This window comes from Equus asinus, chromosome 3, assembly GCF_041296235.1.
Source record: "Equus asinus isolate D_3611 breed Donkey chromosome 3, EquAss-T2T_v2, whole genome shotgun sequence".
In the NCBI taxonomy this organism is placed as follows: Eukaryota; Metazoa; Chordata; class Mammalia; order Perissodactyla; family Equidae; genus Equus; species Equus asinus.
The window spans coordinates 23808500-23826810 of record NC_091792.1 but is presented as its reverse complement, the minus strand read 5'-3'; the positions used below and the strand labels follow the sequence as shown (position 1 = coordinate 23826810).

Below are 18311 nucleotides of genomic sequence, written 5' to 3'. Positions count from 1 at the left end.
CCGCGGTCATTTGCCTCTCTGTAAGTGTGATGAGCAGTTTCTTTGCTGCTGTTTTCTTCCCAAGCCTCTTTCCCTCTAAGCTCTCTTCCTTCCAGTCCTTCCCTCCTCCTGCCTCAGCCTTAAAGCCCGTGATCTCGGCTGGCAGTTTCTGAGCTCCGAGCGCTTCTCTTCTCTGTTTTTGCGCAGCGCCCTCATTCTGCCAACCAATCGCTGAAGAGCACCACCCACCGAGCCACAGCTAATTGGCCAAACTGGCCGTCAAATAGGCGCGTCATCCGGCTGCCGGGCGGGGCTGGATGGAACCCGCGCCCGGGCGGCAGAGGTAAGCGTGAGTGTGAGAGAGAGAACAGCCCGGCAGGTCCCGAGGCGCTAGCTGGGGACTCTGCCTCGGAAAGTTCCCAGTCCCCAGCCGCAGGTAACGGAGAGGGAATAGAGAGGTTCCCCTGTTTGCATCAGCAAATGCGAAAACAATAGCAACAGCGGCGGTATCCTCTCCCAGGAGCGGGGGTTTCCAATGACGCTAACATTCTTTTTCCTTTAAGGTATTTTCCTTGCTATTGATTGTGGAAATAAATCACAGAGAACGGGAAAAAGTTTCAGAGGGGTCACTAATTGTCAGGGGTTACCCAATTAACGGACTCTGGAAGAGATTGGCAGGACTTTAAAAAAAAGGATGTAATGTGGCCTGTGTCAAACTAAGCGTGAGGGTCTGCAGGGGCCGAGTGGAAGGGAGTGAAGCAGTGGGAGTGTGGGGCGAGGTGGGTCTTGAAAAGCCGAGGATTCACGCCAAGGGATAAGGGCTGGTGGCTCTTATAGACGTGCAGACGAGATAGACTTGCCTCTTCCCTTCCTAAATGTATATCCGTAGTATTCTTAGCAAATAGATTAATTCGCTTGGGGACCTAGTTAGAGCTGCGAGCGCTTTGATCAATGACTGAGGACTTTGATTTGAGCTCTGCCTTCGAGCCCGCCAGCCTAACGCCCGACTCTCTGGCATTGGGCATCGAACACCGCCGGGCGCTGCAAGAAGCCTCGGATATCCCTAAGCCTTACCCCGCCAAGGGCTACTCAGCGGCCCCGCGCATAGGCTATTTTCTGCTTTTTCTGACAACTGGAGATCCCCCCCGCCTTCTCCTATGCTAGACCGGAACACGATTTTTGCCCAGCTTGGGGCAAGCCGGCTGGATGAGGACGGCTGGGCGGCGGCGAACGCAGGCTGGTCGGGTGGGGATGGGGTGGGGTAGGGGCGTGAGCAGGAGGGTGCACGCTCGGGGTCTGAGTGTGTGCCGTTGCTGGTGTCCGCGAACGCACTTGCATTCACAGTGCTCACATCGATCCTCCCTGGCCCGGCGCTCAGCTCTGTGTAAGCACCAGTGGAGCCCCCCTCCCGGGTCTCGAAGGATGCGCTTGACCAGCTCTGAGTGCCCGCTCCCGAAGAGCAGGGGCAAAGCGGTGCATCTAGGCACCCAGTGCTTGTGAAGTTAAAATATAGCGCGAACTCTTCACTGCCAGAGAGTGGACTGAATGTCAATTCTCCAAGAAAAGATTTAAAAAGCATAATTTTTTATTAATTAATGGTCTGTAGGTGGTTGTTTATACATTAAAGCAGTTCCTGTGCAGTCTCCTTACGACACAAGATAAGAAGGTCCCTTGCAGCTTCCTGGTAGTGAATGACCCGAGAATAACACCGCTACAACCTGCGGGAAAAGGAGAGTCGTTTGCCCGACCCAAGGTACGTTGCCATTCCCTCCTGGCAGGGAACTACGGAGGGCGAGTGTCCATAGGCGTGATTGTAGACAGAGGCATGCCCCTGTGAGTCCCGCGAGTGCGTGTCTACTGCCCTACCCGCCCCCCACCCACCCCTTACTCTTTCATGGAGATGGGTCCTGCCTTTGAGTGGTTGGAAGGAAAGGATGCCAGCAAAAATGGCTAATCCTTTTCCAGCTGCAGTAAATTGACGACCGGCCAAAGCCAAGCGAAAACCGCCGCAGTTAAAATGATTTTAGCATCACGTCTGCGGCTGAAAATGGAGCGGCAGTTTATAAAAGGACCTGTGGATCAATGAAAAGGAGATTATAGTGTATCTGAATATTAATACGGCATCGCTTCTGTACTTTCTACCCCTCCCCCCTTCCTTTCTTTAGATCTGCAGGATTGAAATGAAATGTTTTGAGCTCTTCAAGCTGACTCATCAGAATCCTGAAGCGTTTTTTTAAATGACGGTAATTTTCTAATGTTTTCATTTGTACGTATGGAAACACTTGTGTGTGTGCGCGCGTGTGCGCGAGTGTTTACGTGTGAGAGACATGCGGCTGAATGACAATGCAGATCCAGAAATTGGGGAAGAGGGTTTGTGCTCTCAAAACGTAGATGAAGTTTGAGCCGACTTGGGGGCATTTGCTGAGAGCCAGAGAGCCAGAGGTGGAGAGGAGAACGTGGAGAGATGGCCAGATTTGCCTGTAAATAATCACTACATCTACTGTAACGCTTGAGCTGCATTTTTTTTTTCTTCTGGTAGCAGTTGTTTGAACGGGGAACTCTCTGCAAACGTGGGTTACAGGCGTCTCCTAGCGGCGAAAGCAGCATAGGGCAAGCCAGAGAATTTTGCTTTGGAGCTCTCCTTCGGCAGGGCTCGCCTGTTGGGGGCTCTGCAGGATTTCTTGGGTCGCCGAGGCCTCTGTCCGCGCCGGCGACGCCAGCCCGGGTCCTCTAGAGGTCTCGCATCTCTGACTTCTAGTCTCCGAGGCGCCCCGGCCCCCACGAGAAAACGCTGGGGTCTTCTGCCGCGGAGGACAGACCCGCGCCCGGCCGCCCGCCTCCCTCTAGGCAGCCCCAGCCAAGGGCAATTGCAAGAGCATTTAGTTCGGGCCAAGATTCAGATACTGGGATTAATTGTCTTCTCTACCTCCTTACCCTTGAACCATTAAACAGCCTCACCCCGTGAACCACAAAACAAATACTTTAAAGGTTCCTTTAAAAAATGCCTCCTAAATGTAACCAGTTTACTTTCTACCTTGCTGTAAAAAATCAACCAGATTTTTTTCCCGTTTCCTTTTTTTTTTTCACTCTCCTTTCGGTAGACCCCAGAAATTAGTGAGGCCGTATTATATAAATAACAACCTCGGTGGTGGGGTTGACGACCTCTTTGAGTGCAGAATATCATGTGCACTGTGTGTACTGTTTCCCTCGACGCCCCCCCCCCCCTTACTGGAACCGGAAGGGAGAAGCAATCTCTAGGGAACAGAACCCCCCTCCAGGAGCGCCAACCAACCATCTGGGCCAAAACAAATTCCATCCTAAAACAGAGGGAGATAGTAGTTATTATTTGGAGGAGGGTTATCAAAATCAATTTTCATAGAAGTCCTGCTTGGTGTATGAGAGTGATAATGCATATTCGTCTATTTCACCGGGCTCCAAATGCAGCAGAAATGGCGGGGTGGGGGCAGCTAAGGATCCCACAAAGGGGTTCTATACACAGAGTTACAAACTTTGAAACTAGGCAACGGGTTGCTTTCTTCCCTACCCTTTTCTAGAAAAGGCGGGAGGGAAACAAGTTTGTTAACCAGCGTTTGGATAAATGAGTGTTTGCAATGACTTAACTTGACTTGAAAGCAATTTGTTTCTAAATCCTTTTATTATTGCAGTGTGCCCAGAGCTTTGAGAGAAGATTTTTTTTTAAAGAAATGGGAGAAAAAAATTAAAATTGTCAATAAGGAGTCTTTCAAACACTAGGCTCGGCAAGGATTGAGCTGGATGGTTCCTGGCACTTGTCATTCCCAGCAAGGAACCAACACCAAGGACCTGGACCACGTGGCATCTCTTATGGGTAACCACGAAATAAGATTATTTGTCGTAGTGTGACCTAGCTTCAGGTTAGGAAGGCAAGGCTTTGGAGCCAGGGCCACAGACACTGCGTTAGTTTTTGTTTATCTACAGTAAAGAGTGTATGTTGACTAGAGTTTCTGGAAAAGATTTGTGGCATATGCTATTATAAGCATTCAGCTAACTCTTTAGTTACTGTGCTCTAATGCTTTGAACCCAACAGAGAACAAACCAATCCATGTTTTGGGGACCGAGAATACTAGATATTCTATTAGGCATTACTTGATATTCAAAGTAGCAATGTTCTTCTCCGTTTTGTTTAACCTGGTTGATATTAGTGTGGCTTCACATGTCAGTGTCTTTTCAGTTTTCAGACAGGGCCAGCATTTTGTTAAACTCTAAACAGTGAATTAAAGACACTGATGAGCTGAAGCAACCCTCTAATGCAAAATGACAAATTGCACTTAAGCAATACATGAACAAGAAAATGATTTATGGATTTTTACAATGGTCTGAGCAAATGAAAGCAACATGAATTATACATCCTAATGCCCACGATATCATTTTCTAATAATACTGTCTCAGTTCAGATGCTATACTCTCATCCTTTCTATAAGAGATATCGATCAAAAGAAGTCCAGGAATATTTTTAAATTAGGCAATGGTGTTTGATACTGGTTCCAAATATATATATTTTTCCTAAGTATAGGGGGTCGTGATGAACATTGAACATACTAACATTCTTGTCAGCTCCTTCATTTATTGTGTCTTTTAGTGATAGAAAAAAAAAGTCCTTTGGAAATTTATGTTTTGTTCCACACCTTTCAGAATGCAAATAAATAGATCTGATTTAGAATGACAATCTTTATTACATCATGACCTCTTTTTCTGAAGATCAAAATGCATTACCTCATCTTACTCTTTTCTTTTATTGCTTTGGATATTGAAAAATCTAATTTCTCCAAAGTGTCACTTATCCTCTTCATATTTGTCTTATCCTATTTTTTCTGTGCATTGTTTAATTTCTTAGTATGTTAAAGACACACTTGAGTCTTTAGTAGACTAAAGAGAGTTAGTAACAAGGTTATATGCCTTCGTCTTTTTGGCCTTAGTAGACGAAATAGATCTTATGGCTGTCTTAAATTACAAATAAATAAATAAATAAAATTTTATCTCGTGCTTGTTTTCGAGTCTGAAAAATAAAAAAAAATCTAGTTACCTCTGTGATATGATGAGTACTTAGCATTTTTATTTAACCATTTGTGGCTTATATAAGTAAGTATTTTAGGGTGTGTGTAGAATTTTAAGTGAAGATAGTGTCTTTTCTGTATTACATGCTCAACCACAGAAAGCTTCTAATTACCCAGAGGCCTCTAGAGTTGCATTATTAGACTTAATCTTAATTATCCAGGTTTACTTAAAAAAGAAAAATAAAAAAAAAAGAATCCCAGCTTCAGCTTTTGACAGCATTAATAATCACTCTTACTGAAAGATTACTAAAATCAAGGATGTGATTAGGTTTGTAAATAAGAACTACAAGACATCACATTTGAAAAGCCAGCTGCTTTGCTAACAGGGATGATGTGTGGGTTTTACTGATGGGGCCCCGAGGTAGAAATGAAGCTTTAAACATTAAGGTCGATATAGAACAATTTCAAAAATTAATTGCAAGCCCTCATTAAGTTTACATGAATAAGAGAAAAGGTGTCTAGAATTCTCTCTTTCTTCATTCCCAGTGGGTTGCTTCTTATTTGACAGTGATACAGTCAGCATAATACTAATGTGTGCCTGGGCAAGTATAAATTGTTTTCTTAAGAGGAAGCCCCTTGATTTTATAAATACAAAATGAGATTACCCAAATTGTAATTAGGATTACAAGTCATAGAGTTATTTTCTGAAGAGTTTTGAAAACCTTATTGGAGATAGACACCGTGGAAAGAATATCAAACATAGAATTATATTAGTTATTAGAATTACAATAGTAAACAGAACAAATAGTAAAATAATTACTTCAACTTAAAAAAGCGTCTCTCTCAGTTTGACTGCCTGTTTAGTATAACTCTTTGTATATGAGACTTATTTTTCATGAGATCTTATTTGATAGGCTTGGCAATTCTATACTGTAAAATGCTTTATTTTATTGTAATTTCACTTTTTTTTTTAGGTGAAAGTGACTAGTGGTTTTTAAACAGCCAATGTGTGCCAAGTATTCTTACGTAAGTTATAACATTTTTCCCCCATATCTATAAGTATTATCATCCCAATAATATAGATAAGGATACTAAGGATGTTCAGAATTTAAATAACTCATCAAATTAATACAAAATTCAAATCTAGGCCTTTTGGTGCTGAGGCTCATTTAATGCACTATGATGTTTCTCTTCTCTATCTGAGTTGGATTTACTTGGGAGGTAAAACAAAAAGTGAATTAATTTAAAGATGGGCTTTACTCAGATTTTGTACTGACAGGAGTACTGGTTTTATCCTAGTCAAAATGGCTGGTATGTCATTGAGTTGAGCCATGGAGGAATTCATACATATATTTGAGGGTTTTTTTTTTTTTTTTGAGGTTTTGTCGGGAAACCAAAGCTTGAATATGTTTTCTTACAAGTGAATGAGGTTATAAGCAACCATCTCTTTCTCATGCAGAAATGCTTAATATGAGAGTCATAGATTTTAGTAACTGAAAATGGAAATTGATAACACAAATGCGTCCAAAAGGAAGGAAGCTCTGCTCCATCCATTCATGAAAAACACCATGTTGATCAATGGTCCCTGAAGCATTGCCTTGCTCACTTAATCAGAGGTTAACAGCCAGGAAAAAACAAGAAGAACACCCATTTTACACAATGCAACTGTTAGTGTTTATTTGTATATATTTCTGAACTGATCTTTAATTTAAAAGGGAAACTTTGTTTCATTAAGCAAAATTTCAGCTATCCCTTTATGCTAATTTCTTCAATGTTGCTCAGAAAAGATTGTTTTAATTTGAAATTTCTGGCAATTAAACAATTAAATTTATTTTACAATCTTGTACCAGTAGAAAATGGAAGGAAACAAAAATAACTTTAAATATGCAAAGAAATAGACAAAAGAAGATGATTGTGAAGTCTTATTTGCTTACTGTAGGTAAAATATGTATTGCTATTTTGGTAATAAGTATTGACAGAAGAAAAATATCATACTTCTTTTAAAGGGTGCCCAGTAATTCAGAGTGTGTGTAATGTGTGCCCTATAAGGTATGTTCTATATCTTACTCACTTTGGAAGGCACCCAACTGTGGCAGGCCATGATACAGTATGTTAAGAAGAACATAAACTTGAGAATTAAACCAAATTGGGCTCAAATCTCTGCTTCTCCAAATATTTGAACTTTGTCAACTTCCTTAACTCCTCTGAAACTGTGTCAAAGTGTGTCAACTGTTCTAAACATCTGTTAAAATATATATTGACCTTATTGAGTCAGTGTGAGGCTTAAACTGAAATGATATATGTAAAATTCTTGGCCCACAGTAGACTCTCAGTAAATGTTAAGTATTATTATGGCAAGGTGTTTTGAATGAGGTAGTCCTTAAGATATTTATCGAGAATAATTCTCATTGATTTTCCTGGTGGTTTTATTTCCTTTCACAAACTAAAGTATTTACTTTGAGGTGCAAAAACAATTTTACATTGTCCCTATTTTGCAGGAAATTATCATTTTGAAGACTAGATGCAAATAATAAATGAAGAAGACTAACTAAATTTTAAGTGGACTTCAAAACATAAAAATCAATAATGATCTTTTTTCATAATCATGTTGTTTTAACACTGTTATTTGCTTCCTTCCAGATAAGTTTCAATTTTATGTAAGTTTAAATTTATATGATAAAACTGATATATAGATAGATTTTTTAAGTCATTTTCATAGGAACATGGCTCTTTCATTGTAAACTATTTTTCTTATTTTCATATTTATTAAAATTTTAGAATTAAAAGACTCTTATTTGATAGGTTCACTTATTTTTCTTCCAATTCCTTGATGTAAAATCTTAATACTTACTACTCTATTCATGTCAGTGAGTACTAAAATTTTCAAAAGTAAAAACAAATTGGTGAAAATCAGTCACTTAAAATAGAATGAATTTATTAGAATGACCAATTCTGAGCCTCAAGCCTCAATTGTATTTGACTTTCTCTTCAGTGTTCTCCTCCTTGCCATTTTTCTGCCTTGTATTGCTGTTATTATTATTCTCTTTAGTAACTTAAAAGTTTAGAAGCAAAAACATGCATTGGTGCTGGTGTGATGGGAGCACAGCCATAGGAATACTGAGAGAATGGAAAATAAATGTAAATCATAGATGTATTACTAAAGGATTCATATTTAATTTGATAAGTAAATAATACGCGTACAAAGGTTTAAGTAACTTTATTAAACAGTATGGAGAAACATATAATGACTATGAGTGGTGAGTGCACAGGGAGTAAAGCAAAGACTAGAATAAAGTTAATTAAGCAAAGATTTCTAGAGAAGGACAGTTTTGTTATGATTTTAAAGGCAACAATGATACAGATTAGTGGAAAGAAAGATCTGAAGTGGGTCAGAGGGACTTGCACAGCCAAGAAGTGAAGGCATCGATGGCAAAAAGCTTTTCCATAGAGATCATAAAAGGAGCAAATTAATCTTCTCAATTATGAGTCAATATCCCAATTTTGGACCCAGTTCCTCAAATCTATGATGCCAGGCAGCCTCAATTTTGTTTCCTTTGATTTGTTCCCTCTATCCCCACCCGCAAGAACTTGGCCAAATTTAAGATCAGCGGAGATGGGTGAGATCCTCATTCAGCATTTGCACCTGAGTAATGTTTCTGGTATGGCTTGGGCTCATAGCCAATGTTCAGACTTAGAATTATGATAAAACCTAATATTATTGCTCATTCATTAGCATATATATTTGAGAATCTTGGCTTCTGCTGCTAATTTAATGGGAAAGTGCTGATTGCTGATTTTCTCAAAACATTTTTTTTAAGCTTGTCCAGTCAGACTACCAAACCAAGTACCTAATTTAATAAGAATATATTTTCATTCTGCTGGACAAGACAAGAGAGACAAGTATTGTTAAACCCAAGGAATCTAGCAAGCGTTCAGCTGAATGGTCACATTTTTGATGGATTTTTTGGCTACATAGCTAGTCCTTAATAAAGATGTGCTGACCAAATGAATGAATGCTTGACCTTTTTAACTTTCTACTATTATTCATCTTAAAAGATATTTCTAAGATATTATACTCAATTCTACAAGCTATGTTTCTAATAATCTGTATTTAAGAAAGATCTTTTTAAGTTGGTTATTTCAAAGAAAGCTTACCTCAGATGGAAAATCGACTTTCCATTACAAGTGTGTTAAAAACACTTTATCTCTCGCTTACAACTAACAAAATGCACTGTTTCTCTCTCCAAACTACTACTCAAACGTTATAGGTCATCTTATGATTTACCTTGTTTTCTAATATTCATCTTATTTCATATATACTATGTTGACTGTATAAACATAAACAGAGTAAGTAAAATGGCCAGTATTCTGAATTGTTTTATTCTTTTTATGAGGTCAAGATGACAAGCCAAGGAGTCCTCTGTGATTAGAATATTAGATGTTAAGAGAAAATATGGCTGAGATGGGAGGAAATTTGCTGCCTTTAGGTAGAAACAGGAGATCTTGTAATTTAGAAGTGTGTTTCAGGGTGAAGTTAAAAAGGAAGGTTGATTGACTTGGTAGGTTCAAACCAATGTCCTGAATTTCAAGCAAGAGGGGGACACTGCCTTGTTTCTAGCTTCTTTGTTCTTTAGTCTCCGGAAATGGAGGTATGTCAGTTCAAAAAAGGCTCTTGGTAACCAGAGTATATTTTCTTTTATCTTTTTTTATTCCCCAGCTTCCTTATTCCATAACTGACAAACCCATATTGTTTGTGGTTTCGATATTATAGAATTTGAAAATACTTAATTCTGTAATCAGGTTAGTAATTATTTCATACATGCAGGATTAAGAGTAATCCTGTGAGGCTTTCCCAGGCTAATAAAGCTGGGATTAATTGGCCAGAATGAAAGGGTTTAAGTGTAAATGTAAAGTACACACATGTAAGGAAAAAAAAGGCATAGTGGTTAAAACTATGTTTTTGTTATAAGCAAGTATGCATGTATCAGTGAAACAGGATAGATCACACAAAGTCAGATGACACTATATGTAGAGGTTTGCTTGGTTTACAGTGGAGAAGTGGCATGTCTGTTGTGAAAGGAAAGGTTTCATTTTTCATCTTACACAATATACAAAAACAAATTCTAGATAGACTTGAGCATTAAATAAAAATAGAAAGTCATGGGAAAACTAGATCTATAGTAGTACCTGTTAACATAGATAAAGAGGTAAACTGAGGCAAGCTTGAATTACCAGAAATTGAGTTTATTCGGGAATGGCAGAGGAATTGCAATTCGGTAACCAAAACTGTAGCAGCCTACAGTAGGTGAGTCTGCTGAGGATTTGGGGCAGGCTGTATTGATGGACAAGGAGTCCAGCCAGAGGTCAAGCAGTAAATTCATTGGCTTGAGGATGGGGAGAGATTCTTGACGGATGTTCATTGGTAAGGAGATACGTTTCTGTCTTCTGTAAGACAGGCATTTATGGAAAAATCAGTCTCTCTGTTCTTGTTTTGTTTTGCTGAGGACGCATGCGAGGGATTCTCAATTTCATATCCTCGGGGTCCATTTTAGATTGAAATCCTTTCCCATATGGAATGTTTACATCACTCCAGATATGTATTTTGAAAGGGCTTAACACTGTGCTGTTCAGGTCTACTCCTGAAGTGTTGGAAAAAGACACTCCCCAAACAGAAGTATCTGAGGGACAGCAGAAATGGGAAGCTCTTCCCGTGATGCTAAGCACTCAGTGGAGAGCAGTAGCCCTCTCACGGGAGTTACTCCTTAGTACCCTCTGTCAGCTGAAACTGCTGTTGGTGGCAACAGGTAGAGATTCTGGAAGGGGAAATCAGGCTTGAAAGTTTTGACCTACTGCAACCTGAGTCTCTTTTGATGTTAGTGTGGGAAGAGAGGAAATTAAGACTGTTAGCCTTTGAATGTGTTTCTCATTATCAGGAAAAACAAATCCCAACTTTTGCTTTTGGGATCCCAGAAACTCAAGGAAGAGCCTTCTTGCAGTTGGAGAGTCCTTAAATAGTAACCTGTTTTTCAGATTCCAAGCAGAGAGTGTTTTTTGGAATACTGGAGTCTTTTTCTAATATGCAAAGATAGCTTTGACAATCTCTTCTGATTGGAAAACTAAGTTACTGGCTGTTTTATGGTTATTTATTTCTTACTGAAATTTACATTAGAGTTTTTCTAAACTTTTTTGTTTCTTAATTTATCTTTTAGTATCTTTTTCTTTATCTGATTAGCTATATTTTTTCTAGAATTAAAATATATAAGATTGTGTTTATCTCTGAAAGACAAAGAATAAGTAGATAGTAACCTAGAACACATGATTTATTTATTTAAAAAATCTATTGATCTTTATCATGATTCTTTTTAATGTCATGTCAGAATTAAGCTATGTTGAGATGGGAAAATTCATTTACAATTTTAAAATGAAAACCTCTTTAAAAAAATACTTTTCTTCCTCTCCCTTAAAGTTAGTAGTTTAAGTTTAGCTAGCATTCTCATAACTTATGTAATATTTTTATGTTTAAAATAAGGAGATGCACGAAAGCATGAGATCTGATTCATAGATCAAAGATGGTAACAAGAGCTCCTCTATTTATTTCTGAGCTGTTAAATTTTACCCACATATGAAGAAAAGTTTTAGATGTAAAGGCAGAAATGTTATTAATGTTAGAGTTTTATTTCAACTTTAATAATTTTGCATTAGATGGGTAAAGGAAGAAATAAAGGGCATGGCATTTAAGGACATCTTTTTTAATATGGTGCTGTTGTCTTAAATTGCTGACGTTCACACAGTCCCTGCTGAATTTTTATTGCGTTCAGGGACATTTGTGAATTTCCTTCTTTTATCTGAGAAGAATGTTATACTTCAGTGAATTATAGGTGGCAGTATACACAGCTAAATTCCCTGTTTTGTTGCAGGTATATACAAGATATTTCAATTGCTTACAATTTTATATTGAAGCTTTTTCTCATTCTAGCCCCCATTCTAAACTCCCTCCTCCTTTTTGTTGATAATATAAGAACGCCAAAGAAACTCTCTCAGATGAGAGAGTGCTCTTAGGAAGTATTTTAAATCTCAGGTTCATTCTGAAAGATAGTTAAGAAGGTTTTTTAAAAAAATGTTATTAAATAAAGATACATTCAAAAGAGTTCACTGACAAGTTGATTTAAAATTAAAATCAGAATTTTAAAGCTGAAAGGATTCTTAGAATTATATCTCAAACTAGCGACAGAGAATTTTCTTATTGTCCCTTTACATTTTCTGTTTTAAAAGTCATAAGCAAATGTGCCTTGATTGCCAAGTTGTAAAAAGGCACTACTTTCTTGATTTACTATCCTGAGCTGTGATATCTATCTTTTGAGAATGTTAAGTATGAAATTGCTGTTCTTTATGCGTGATATCCACGCTGAGAGCATTATATTCAGGAGGATGATAACGTTATAAATGATGTAGAGAAACAGAATCAACTTTAAATTGATGATCGATAGCCATACCGTGGCATCTCATGGAGAATAAGAACATCAGGCATAACAGCAGTCCATTCCTTCCAGAGACCTTCACAAGTGCAGCAAAGGTTTCATGAAGGTAACTCAGAAGCATGCTGGGGAGGCTGGCCCGGTGGCTCAGCAGTTAAGTGCGCACATTCCACTTTGATGGCCCAGGGTCCACTGGTTCGGATCCCTGGTGCACACCTATGCACCACTTGTCAAGCCATGCTGTGGCAGGCATCCCACATATAAAATAGAGGAAGATGGGCATGGATGTTAGCTCAGGGCCAGTCTTCCTCAGCAAAAAGAGGAGGATTGGGTGTCAGATGTTGGCTCAGGGCTAATCTTCCTCAAAAAAAAAAAAAAAGAAGAAGAAGCATATGCAGGGGCAGGGCGGGCGGGGTGGGCAGAGAGAGAAAAATTGAGAGCCAAAGAGGAAAGCAGGTCAAACTTTCATGCCCTGAAGTTTTCCTGTTGTTTTGTTTTACATATTACACTTTGTGAAATACCACACCCTTTTTTCTTTTAAACTGACGTCCTTTATCTAATCCAAGTTCTTCATGTACTGAGGAGAAAATTCAGAATTGCATAGATTCAGACACTTTCCCAGGGTCAAGTCAAAAATTATCAGTGAAGGGCTGATGTTACACAATACTATCACTGATAAGTAAGCAGTACTGACTTGCTTTTATGTTTTCTTCAGTGTGGGTTTTTTATTTGTTTGTTTGCTTTGATTGTCCTCTTCACCACCATAAATTGTTTATTCATTTTAATGCACTCAATTACTTTGCCATTCTTGGCCCATGTGTAGCTTATAATTTTCCAATAGATGTGCTTGCTTGCAAATGCTCATATTAGTGCTGGCGGATTGTTTTAGGATCATTTGGTTCTCTCAAGCTGATATATAAACATTAATTCTAATAGGAAAGAAGCAGCTTTAAAGAAATTCAGATAAAAACTATTTCTTCAGTTTTTTTTCCTCCTCTTTTTCAAGGTCAACAAGATAAATTCTCTAAACTTGAAGGTTTCTTAAGTACTTTCTAATGAATTTTATTATTTTTTGATAAGAGGTTGTTCTCCAGCATTCAGAAGTCTGAACACTTAAGTATTTGGAGTTTAAAACAGGCATAGAATTGTAGACCATATAGCTCTTTTTATAACCATATAACCCAAGGAGACATTAGCTAATGTATTGAGCTAATTTCGTTTTAAAAATAAAGCAAAGCCATGAAAATCTGTTAAAATATGAGACCAGCCCAAAGTCTCCTGTTTGGGCTGGAGACATGCAATGGGCCCCAGGTTTTATCCTCCCTATTTTTGAATGATTTACTCTCCTGGATAGCTTCTGAGTCAAATAGCAAGTTACAAATGAGTATCTTTTCACCTGAAACAAATGTTATGCTTAGAGCTACCACATTCCCACCGGGTAAGTCTCGTTAAAAAGTTTTAAAAAATGTATTAGTTGAAATCTCAATCCTTCCCACTACTGATGCTTAGGTTTAATAAAAAATAAAAAACATCTTCAAGATGTGGATATTGCATTAAGTCCAGCTGACCTATTTTGCATATTTGGCTAGGGTGTAGGAAAAAATCATTCATTTCGGTTGTGCTTGCATGGATTTATATGATAATCTAGATTTCAGACCCTTAACTTCTGTGAACTCACATTTATTAAATATAAGGTCCTCCAGAAACGAATAACTTGTAATGACCCATATAACTTCAATTTGAAATAAAAAATGGCAAAAAAATTTGCTTAATTCATTTATTGATTCAAGAAATACATATTGAGTACCTACCATGTGCCAAGCTGCTTGGGATACACGAGTGAATAAAACAGACAAATATTCTCACCTTCATTTTAGTGTGTATACAGACAACAACAAATGAATGCACTAAGTGCATTAAGAATCTAATATGTTAGCAAGTGAAAAGTGCTCTGGAGAAGAGGAAAAGCAGAGCAGGTTAAGAGGATCTCTTAATTTAAAATTAAGTACTTTTTCCCTCTGAAATTTGTGAGGGTAATAGAACTGACATGAAGTAGAGTGGCTTATTAGTAAGTGACTATGGTTGTTGTGCCATGGGAAGAGAAAACAAACACCGCTTTAGCTGTTCTTTTTTAAGATTTCCTTCAGGAGTTGCTTTAAAGTAGATTTCTCATTAGCCACTAAATTGAATGTTTTCCCACTAGACAGTTTGCCCCAAACACTAAATTAGTGGGAGAACCACTAAAACAACTCTGTCATTCTAATGGTAGGAAGGTTTTTAAAGTAAAGGGGTGTCTGGATGTAGAGTAGGTTGCTATGTTTTGATAGCTGCTTTTTTTCTTTTTGAAGAAACATGAGGTAGTATCTAAGAATGTGTCAGTGGAGGCAAAACTTGGGTTTAAAGTGTTGAGTCTCCAGCAGGAGACTTCAGAGAAATTTGTTGGTTGCTTCAGTAAAATCTTTCCCTTCCATGGGGAAAAGCTAAACAATAATAAAAAGAAAGAAATTAAAAGCGAAGAAAAATCTAGTTACTGTCATTTGAGCAAATCAGTTTCACATGGAAACTGATGACAAAGAACTTTGTCAAATTTGTCTGCTCTAAGAACCTGCCTCCGTTGGCCTTTGCAAAAATATGATTTGTATTTCAATTGTAATGGAAATGCTTAAACATGCTAAATGTCAATATGATGGGCGCTTCTGGAGTGTGCTATCTGCATACGTATGCCTTATAAGGTTTCTCTCAACTAGTGAGTTGTGTAATTAGACAAGCGGTGGTCTTAGAGCAAGTCATGTCCTCTGTGCATGCAAGGTCTGTAATTACAAAATGCTCACTCTTATAGTGCTCAGGAAGCTTTTCTCCTCCTAAAATTTCATTGTTTTATTTTACCAGCATGCCCGTGTCCCAAGGTTACTTATTTATTTGCTTACTAACTTCACACACTTATTTAATCACTTATTTTAAAAAGTAGGAAATGAACTCCTGTATGTTTAGGACATTGTGGTAGGTGCTTACAGAAATTTTTTCATAAAGGTGATAAGGTGATATGGCTAATCCCAGTATCCAATTTGAGAACCACTATTTAGTTCTTTCTAGGTTATAGCTGTACATTGATTGGAAAGGAGAGATGGATGATAATGAGGATGTAGTTTGAAGTATCACTAGGTTTGGAAGCAGAGAAACAGAAATCTGGTTGAGTTCAACGAAGCACTGTGTATGTGATATTCATAATGATGACAAAAAGAAACAGTTCAATGTTGTTGCCTATACTCCTTTTAATAAGACAGAGACGTTTTTAATACATTTCAGAATGATTTCAATACAGTGGTCCACATCTATATATAAAGTTAATAACAAATACGTTAATAATAATAATTGTTCACATTTATATATTTAAGAAGTTTGTGAAGTCCCTGATTAGTTATATTTAAAGTTATTTTGTAAAGAAAATTATTTTGTATGGATTATTTTATTTTTAGACTTTGATGGATAAATCACACCATTACAGATTGTATTCAATCTATTTTTTTTAAAAAATGCTCTATATCCATTTAGCTTACTGATTTGCCGTGCCTGATTTGCTGCAAACCTGTTTTTTCTCTAAAGAATTTCCAACATTTTATAGATTTACATTGCAATTAATGAATATATTTATAATCCTTCTAAATGTTCAAAGAATTATTTAAATTTTTCTTCCGTCTTCATACAATGAGCTCTACTTTAGCACAGAATATATAGAATGATCTTATATGTACTTAACTGTGGATGTCTTTTTTCTAACTTAATTTCCTCACATTAAGTTGAACTGTGTGTCTTAGTTTCTATAGAATGATTGTTAAATTTCATATAATATCTTTCTGGGAGAAATGAGAGTAATTAAGAAACACGAAGATAACCTATTTGGTTACTTTACTTATCCTCAGAAAAACCTTTAGTTGTGAAAAGTCTGAGGGAGCTTGCTCTTAGCTGAGTCAGAGGGTTTTTCATCTTTTTACATTTCTCCCCACTCATTTGATTTAGTGTTGCCACTCTAAAATGACTCACTAAAAAAATTCCAGACTGTATACTTTTATTTAAGTAATACTTTGTTGAAGCCTGTAAATCTATGGTCAATAACAATCATATTTTGTTACCGGGAAGGCACTGAATATATTTTAGTGATAAAGAAATATTCAAATATGAAAATATATCTCATTGATCTTTAAGAGTAAGGGATTTACTACGTTGACATCTATTGAACAGTTCAAAATGCAGTTTGAGAGCTGCTTAATCTTCCTTTCTTGTGGATATTGCTAAACCACAGGGATGGAGAGCTCGGCTTACATAGAGATCCTTCCATCCCCAGATAATTGTAGTATTTACTAAGATGAACTTTATCTGGTTCAGCTTACTATTTTTTTGAAAGGGCAGTCCTAATTTAGAAGCAAGTGAATGAAAGGCATCATGCTTTTAATTACTTTTTAAGAGAACCTGATTCTTTCCCCTTTGAATACTCTAAATTAGGTTAAACTTTTTCGGGAGACACAAAGCAGAGGGGAGTTGCTAGCGGAGAAGTGTTTTTGAAGCCAAATGTAAGTTACGAATCCTTTTACGGAATAAAGGAAACTAAGAAAAACAGCAGCTGCCATTTCAGCTCAATAACTCCAGTACCTCCCAGTGAAATCATTTTGAGACTGCTGAGCAGAAATAGTTTAAAGGTCTATTGTAAAAGAAACAAGAATTTTATTCATTAATTAGACTCGTCAGAGACTGCTTTGATTTTGCAAAAATGAATAACCTTTTATTCCCTGGTTATATAGTTAAATCCTTGAGCTCATTTGATTTCCTCTGCCTCATTGGATTTCACTTAAAGGTTTCACCTTTACAAAAGCATTATACCAGGCCAATCCGGTAGTGTTTTCATTTCTTATTCACTTTGGTAAAAAAGCAAACAGTAACTTTTCTTAAAATTAGCACAAGACAGGGGGAATATAAATTGCAGAATTGAAGCCTCCTGATAATGCACAAGTAATAGAATGGGGAACGCTTTGTTTATGTGTTTCCTACCTGCCCCTCAGTAGGTAATGAAGACTGTTTCTTATTTTTTCTTAACAGTTATTTTTTATGTTGTAAATATTGGACTTTTATGGAGATTATTTTCAGTTTTGCTGCTTTTCAGTTGAGGCTGAATCAAAGGCAGAATTTATGCCAGTATTTGAGATTTTGCCATTTAGGATCTATCATACATTAATTCACACTTGATTGGTTTAGAATTTCTGGAAATTTGAGTCTGGTATTGAACTTTTTTAACACAGTGGAAAAGAGAGTATACCAAAGAAATAAATAGTGTAAAAATTTAGATAAGAAAAGTATACATACTTAGAGATCAAGTGGTTTTCAATGTTTTAAAAATAGTTGAAAACATTCAAAGCATTATTTTTAATTACTTTGATATAATTAAGCATGGCATTTATCTTTCTAGGAAACATTGGCTTGTTTTAGATCTTAACATATTTTAAGTTATTATAGTTTCTTAAAAATAACTACTTTTTAATTTAATTTATTCAATGTAATAGATTAGAATACATTTTAACCTAATAGTTTAATGTGCAAAAATCAGAGACATCTTCAGCTCTCACCCTCCCCATCCAAGATGCCTATCACCAGGGGAAAGTGTTTGAACTTTGTAAGCTTTTTCTTTTGGTGTTTGTATCTACCTATCTAAATAGTTTATTCATATTTCTATTCCTTGATCTCTCAATTTTAGACTGTATGTATCTATTAATTTCCCAGAATAGAAGCTTTTTTGACAATCTCCTCATATGTATAAAAACACACTTCTTCCATT

General features: G+C 37.2%; 1 long non-coding RNA gene across 3 annotated transcripts in view; it reads left to right on the top strand.

Annotated features, from left to right (window-relative positions):
- Positions 1-318: 318 nt before the first annotated feature.
- The window catches only part of LOC123284538 (uncharacterized), a 99549-nt gene continuing 81556 nt past the window's right edge, over positions 319-18311 (top strand). For 2 of the 3 annotated variants that reach the window (XR_011501920.1, XR_011501919.1), the window contains exons 1-5: positions 319-542; positions 1586-1732; positions 2145-2222; positions 3645-3826; positions 5987-6038. This is a non-coding gene — a long non-coding RNA (uncharacterized lncRNA). The remainder of the gene's footprint in view (positions 543-1585; positions 1733-2144; positions 2223-3644; positions 3827-5986; positions 6039-18311) is intronic. The other variant, XR_011501921.1, reaches the window with a different exon arrangement.